This window comes from Schistocerca gregaria, chromosome 8 (genome assembly GCF_023897955.1).
Source record: "Schistocerca gregaria isolate iqSchGreg1 chromosome 8, iqSchGreg1.2, whole genome shotgun sequence".
NCBI classification, from domain to species: Eukaryota; Metazoa; Arthropoda; class Insecta; order Orthoptera; family Acrididae; genus Schistocerca; species Schistocerca gregaria.
Genome location: NC_064927.1, coordinates 231,973,596 through 231,981,120, shown reverse-complemented (window position 1 = coordinate 231,981,120; position 7,525 = coordinate 231,973,596).

Genomic DNA, 7,525 nt, shown 5'->3' with positions numbered 1-7,525 from the left:
GCCTACAACACTACCTTCGGGAACGCCAGAAATCTGTTTCACTCGATGACTCTCTGTCAATTACTACGAACTGTGATCTCTCTGACAGAAGGCAGTAATCCAATCACATAACTGAGGCGATATTCCATAAGCACGCAATTTCACTATAAGCCGCTTGTGTGGTATAGTGTCAAAAGCCTAGAAATCCAGAAAAACGAAATCGTTCTGAAAACCCTTGTCAATAGCACTCAACACTTCATGCGAATAAAGAGCTAATTGTATTTCTCAATAACGATGTTTTCTAAACCCATGTTAACTGTGTGTCAATAGACCATTTCGTTGAGGTAGTTCATAATGTGCGGTCACAATATACGTCCCAGAATCCTGCTGCGTATCGACATTAATGATATAGCCCTGTAATTGAGTTGATTACTCGTACTACCGTTCTTGAGTATTGCTGTAACCTGTGCAACTTTTCAGTCTTTAGGTACGGATCTTTCGTCGAGGGAACGGTTGTCAAGAGTGGAGCTAATGCATCAGCATACTCTGAAAGGAACCTAATTGGTATACAGTCTGCAGCACATTACTTGCTTTTATTAAGTGATTTAAGTTTCTCAGTACTCCGAGGATATTTACTTTTACGTTACTCATGTTCTTGATTCAAATTCTAGAATATTTACTTCGTCTTCTTTTGTGAAGACATTTGGGAAATCTGTGTTTACTAACTCTGCTTTCGCAGCATGGTCTCCGATATTATCTCCGTACTATCGCGCAGAGAAGGCATTCATTGTTCCTTGCCGCTAACATACTTCACATACGACCAGAATCTCTTTGGATTTTCTTCCAGGTTTAGAGACAAAGTTTCGTTTTCGAAACTGTTATAAGCATCTCGCATTGAAGTCCGCGCAAAATTTCAAGCTTCTGTAAAAGAACGGCAATCTTTGGGATTTGCATCTGCTAAAAATTTGGCATGTCTGTTTCGTTGTTTCTGCAATGGTGTTCTGACCCGTTTTGTGTACCGAGGAGGTTTAGCTCCATCGTTTGTTAATTTAATTGGCGTAAATCTCTCAACTGCTATTGCTGACGATACTATTCGATACGATTCCGCATTGTCGGCAGTATAAATATAGTCAGGGTCGAATGCGGCCTTGATAAGGCGCTAACGGCGAAGAATAAAGTGTCACAACGCTGACCTCTGATTGTAGGTGTGTTTAAAGGTTTGGAAGCGAGTAGGCCTGTGCAACATCATGGGTCTTGCAACATCGTATCTTAGTTTTTCCTCCGTCTCTAAGCTGCGAATGTTTACATTCCACTGTGAAGGGCAATTCGCGTAAATTTTAACTAGAAAATGTTACATAAGAGAGAATCTCTGAGTAATCGCGAGAGAGAAGCTATGTGGCGTGTAGCACTTAGCGCTTCTTTCTGGACTTCGCAAATAAGCAATGAAGCAAACGTAATTACTCCCTCTGGAGTGAAACATCCGAATAGATAGAATTTAGTACGACGCTAATTATATGTACTGTTGGAAGTCAGCCGTGTTGTGAAATTCTGAAATTTGAATCGATAATGTTGAGATGCGCTGAAGATGTAACGGCTCCATGTAAGCCGCTACATGGCTCGACCCCACAACTAAAGACACCAGAGTGCCCTTTCCGACACTCAGGGAAGAGCCTGATGATAATTAGTAAGATAGGTTCAGTTAAATATAGACGATCATTTTAATATTAGATATGGTAATTTTCTGCAAAGTGTGAATGCGAACGTATGATGAGGTATGCGTGAGATGTCGGCGGTGGGTGTGCTATAGGCACAGTGTAGCCAACCTCGAATCTAGTAGAGCGCGACTGCACTGGACCAGAGAGGCATAAGCTCCACGCGCGTCATTAGCGCTCGTTAGGTTGGCAAATAACCATGTGCGGTATCTCTGAGTCCTTGCGGCCACGATGTGTGGACCCGGACGAGGGAGACCGTATCGGGGTTGTTGCTGGGAAGACTTGGGTGAGTAAGCACGCTCTGCTCTATCGCTCCGATAGTTAGCGAAGATTTAGCATTCCATGTTCCCTTTGAACTTGGAAGCAGCTTCCCTGCTGAGGAAATCCACTATGGTATTTCCTAGAATCATCTCGGTTAGGAGAGATAGGGAGATGATTTCTTTTGCCAAGTAATTTCATGGGAATTTGTGTTCACTGCACTTGGGAATGAACAGGCGCTCATTGCCGAGTAATACTCAGAATTGCTCTTTGCATTTCAGTGTGAGTGTGAAGTATATATGCAAAGTGTATTTTATTTAAATATGTTTATTGACTACTGATTGTGGAGAGATTGGTAACACGTGGTCTTCAGACCCCGTGCATTTCTTGGTAAGAAGCTTCAGCTCGACGTAATCACATTTCGTGATCGAGCTGGATCTTCTACGTAAATTCACGCGTGTGATTTAATTGTTCCTTCATAATATCCAGTAAAACTCGCGGAGTTGTTAAACGTGAAGACGGGAATTGCCCGAATTAAAGTTACAGTTGGAACCATGTGCTCTCTCCCAATGTTGTCCCACTTGGTGTATGGGAACCTGCCTCTTTTATCCGTTAGATAAAACGAATAGAGTGAATGTTTGTGTGTGTATGTGTGGCTAAATGATTATAGAAATGTGTAGACGGTAGTCATTGTCGATTCACGGCACATGTTAGCCGGATGTTTAACAAAGTTTACTTTGATATTATACTATTTGTATCACGCCAGCATTCCGTGATAAGTGAGAGGGAATATTTGAGATGATAATGTTTTTTGAATAAATGTGATTGTGTTATTATACAAATATGTTACAGTGACTTCTCCCAGCCACACCATGTTCCCTTATCATTTCACAGAATATTTGGTATGCGTATCTCAGTTAATCACCTGTCTATGTCCCACTCATGGGTATATTTCATTTAATAAACTCTGTAAGGTGGTATTAAAACTTCATTATAATAATATTCTAATTTCTAACTTGATCAAAACCACCGAATAAAACTTTAGTTTGAGTATTGATGCTTGTTGCTGCAAATGGCCGCCGGTGTCTTCTATAGTACAGGTGCCATTTATAAAATTGAGGATGCCTGCCGAGGGTGCGGAAAGCAAGTATCATGCAAAGAACCAAAGAAACGGATTCACCTAGCTGATATCGTGTAGGTCCGCCGAGAGCACGCAAAAGTGCCGCAACACGAAGTTGTATGGACTCCACTATTGTCTCGAGTAAAGCTGTAGAGAATTAACACCATGAATCCTGTAGAGCTGTCCACAAACCCATAAGAGTACGAAGAGATGGAGATCTCGCCTGAACAGCACGCTGCAAGGCATCCCAGATATGCTCAGTATTGTTCGTGTCGGGGGAGTTTCGTGGCCAGCGGAGTGTTTCTCAGAAAAGTATTCTCGCAGATACTCTGTAGCAGTTCTGGACGTTCGGGATGTCGCTTTGTCCTGCTGGAATTGCCCAGGCCAGTCGGAATGCGCAATGGACATGAATGGATGCAGGTGATCAGACAGGATGCTTACGTGTGTGATATCTGTCAGAGTCGTATCTAGACGTTTCTCATCACTCCAACTGCACAAGCCCCACATCTTTACAGAGCCTCCAACAGCTTGAACAGTCCGTTCCTGAGATGCACGATCCACGAATTCATGAGGTTGTCTCTATACCCGCAGATTTTCATCCGCTCAATACAATTTGCAACGAGACTCGTCGGACGAAACGCAAGAAATTTCCATTCATCAAGAGCCCAATGTCAGTGTTGACGGGCCCAGATGAGGTGTAAAGCTTTGTGTCGTGCAGTCATGAAGGGTACACGAGTGATCCCTTGGTCCTGATAGCCCATATCGATGATGTTTCGTTGAATAATTCTCACGCTGACACTCGTTAATGGTTCAGCATCGAAATCTGGAGCAGTTTGCGGAAGCGTTGGACTTCTGTAGCGTTGAACGATTTTCTTCAGTCGTTGTTGGTCCCGTTATCGTATAATCTTTTTCTGCCCGCAAGGATGCCGGAGATTTCATGTTTTACCGGATTCCTGATACTCAGGGTACACTCGTGAAGTAGTCGTACGGGAAAATCTCCACTGCGGCCTCAGAGATGCTAATTGCTCGTGCGCTGAATGCAACACCACCCTGCCATTGTAGCAGCAGTAACCGGTCTAGCAAAAGTGCCGGACACTTGTCCTCTCATATAGGAGCTGCCGACTACAGAGCCTTATTCTGCCTGTTTACATATCTCTGTATTTGAATACGCATGCCTATACCAGTTTCTTTGGCGCTTCAGGGTAAGGTAAAGACGAAATTATTTCAATACGCATGCCTATACCAGTTTCTTTGGCGCTTCAGGGTAAGTTAAAGAAGAACGCTAATTCCGAATTTTGCAAGAGGAGTATGGAGCAAACGTCGTTGTTTAATTTGAAAAGGTAACTACGACTTTATTTCAAGCTATACTGTTTGAGTGACTCCCAACATGTTGCACGTCGAAAGAGACTTTCGAACGGATGGACTTTGGTACAAAATCTACGAGTCTTCGCACGGTAATCACTTTTCTGGCAGAATTTGTGTTCATTGTAAAAGTACTTTCGTCGATTCTGAGATTTTCCTTGGACAGCTACTACAGCCAAATTCTAGTCTACGGTGGTGACTTCGCACAGATAACTTCCGAACGTTCTGTTGCGAGAAATCTAACTTCTTTTGGAGTTATACCATACGACGGACTTAGCAGCGGGAGGTCGGGTAGCAGAAAATTAATTTCGACGAGTTTTAGAAATTAAATACTAGACGGATGTACAACATAAAAAGCGCACTGAAAATTAAAAGAACATTAAATAAATAGTTAGGACATTATCTTTGACGTTGCAACTAAATGCCAGTTAGCAGATAGTATCAAAGTAATTAATCAATTTAAAACTGTAGAAACAAAGACTTTTTTGTGCATATATTAACTTCCCATAACTGGGACACCTAAAAGATTACGTTCCAGAAAGCTTCTGGGTGGGTTACCTATTCCTACCTCTCTGGTCGTATGGATTGCTGAATACGATCGTTTTAGTGGTGTTATTGTGTAGGGTGGCATAGTGTAGCATTCAAGTACTGACCTGCAAATCCCTGAACACGTAAATTCAGCTGTCAGCGTTATTGTGACTTTGTTCATCTTCCCTCCGCGCCATTACTCAGAGTTGAATTCGTCTTTGACATCGTTTTTGTAGCGGAAAACGCGGCACTGCATCGAACAGCGCAGCTGCCGGAACTCATGGAACGCGTTAATATTCGGCACGCTTCGGTTGCATTAGGTTGACGTATAGCCCCACATCCAGATGCAGCGTCGGCAATCCATCACTTGTCATTGTGGATGGAAAAACCCGACCTGTTATAACTGATACTAATATTTCAGTTCTCAATAACCGCTATTTTTCGATATTTGTTTATTCTCCTTTATAACAGGTGTTTTTTCAGTTTTTACTAATAACAGTGTAGAAAAATTAAAAATTATTTAGCCAAAAAGGCGCTAAAGTTGTTGGTTTTCATATCTTTTTTAAAAAAATCACTAATTTCTATTTGTAAAATTAGATTGCTTTTTAATATTCCTTTATCGTAGGAAATGGGAAAAGCGATCGGTGTTATTTTAATAACAAGGTAGACAGAAACGAGTAACAAACACATGGCACCAGAATTGGTACAGTAGTGCTGAGACGTTAATGTACCTGTTAACATGTGACGTGGAATATTGGATGGTACACGTGTACATGTAGCATTCAAGAATTGCCCCATCTGCTGTGATGGCAATTTCTCCCCGTCATCATCAGAAATCAGTTGTAATACAGAATAGCATCATTCGTACTCTGGAAATATTTTGCGAAGTATGGTATCAGTGAACTATTTCTTCAAAATATTACAAACACGAAGAACCATAACAAACTTGCGACCATAATATAAGGAGAAAACTTAAAATTTAACAATTTAGTCACAGTTTACAACGACAGTAGAAATTACCTGATCTGCCGCCAGTGTCTACATAACATGCCATTATTTGCTTGTAGCGCTTGAAAACGTACAAACACGAAAAATAGAGTTCTTCCAGCTCAGTTTTCGTCCTTTAGCACTAACTACTTCTAATGTCCAAATAGTAGTATGATCCTCGAGTACGACATGACTTTTAAGTACAGTAAAAAGAAGAAAAACACGGGATTTTCTGCAATATGCAAACACTTAACACTCCTCGTGTAAAGCGGCAATCTATAGATGGAATAAATTTTCTTTTATTTGCCTGTATAATTTAAAATATTCATTCTGTGTGTCTTCAAACTGAGGGAGCAAATATTTTTCAGACTTCATTCGATTTGCTTCTATACGTTTATTGTCGGAGAATCGATTATTTCAGAAACCAGTTATTTTAAGCCGTTTTAATAGTCTAAAAAAACACATAAAGGAAAATGGTTGTTTCAACTTTAGCCGCTGTACCTAGGAGGAATGGAATATCCTGCCACAAGAACACCCCACCAATCTTGTGAACAGCACGGAAGCACGCTTCACAGGATGCATTAGCATTCGTGGCAATCACACACCCTATAAAGAACCACGTTCTTCCGTTTGTGATGCGAGGTGTGTGAGCAGAAGCTATAGTGACTTCATCGTAATTATACTGTTGGGATAAAGTGCCCTTTCTGTTCGTCTCATTGCGTATTTCTTTCACTTAGCTTCTGTGCAATACTACAGCAGTTCTTTCGATGTACGGTCCAAGTGTCAACGAGATATGTTACTTGATAGTGATACATTTACCAAAATTATTTTCGTTCTGAAGTTTAACACAAGATTGTATTAGTTTTGTCGACTAAAACAGTTTTAACTGCGTAAATATGCCTTAATGACGCATTTCGCTTTTGTGGGGCGACTGTTTTATTAATGAATAATCTTTATACGGTTGATATACCCGTCGGCCAAACGGAATGGGAGGTGTTTTATGTATAATTCCGTTTTAATATTTTTATTACGTGATATGTCAACAAAGGACCACAAGATAACTACTTATTTCTCTTTACCTTCATCCTTCTCAGAGACTCTTTTACTGTCCCAACTGCGGTCTCTTCGTCTCATCTTAAAATCTGACTCCATTTATTTTCTAGGACCTTCTTTGTCTTGTCTCCACACCCATGTTCTGTGTTCATTGTCCTGTCGTGGAGGGATGTGGAGATTTTCTTTGTTAACGAGTCTTCATTCAAACGCTCAAGATATCCATAATCTGTAATGTATTTCTTCCCGCCCTCATCTCTTATTACAAGGCAGAATGAGTGAATTGGCCAGGTTGCTCTGAAAACCCTTTTGTCTTCTTTGTTCTTGTTTGGAACTGTTATTTTTCCTTTTTTCAAATATTCTGCTGCCATTTTGCATAGAGTTCCAAGTACTGTTTCTGATCTATAGAGAACTTCTGATTTTACAGCTGTATTTCAATACCTTCATTTAATATCTTTTCATACAAACTTTCGTTTAGACCCTTTGCATTCTTTGTTCTCATTTTATTTGCTTTGTTTTTACTTTTACA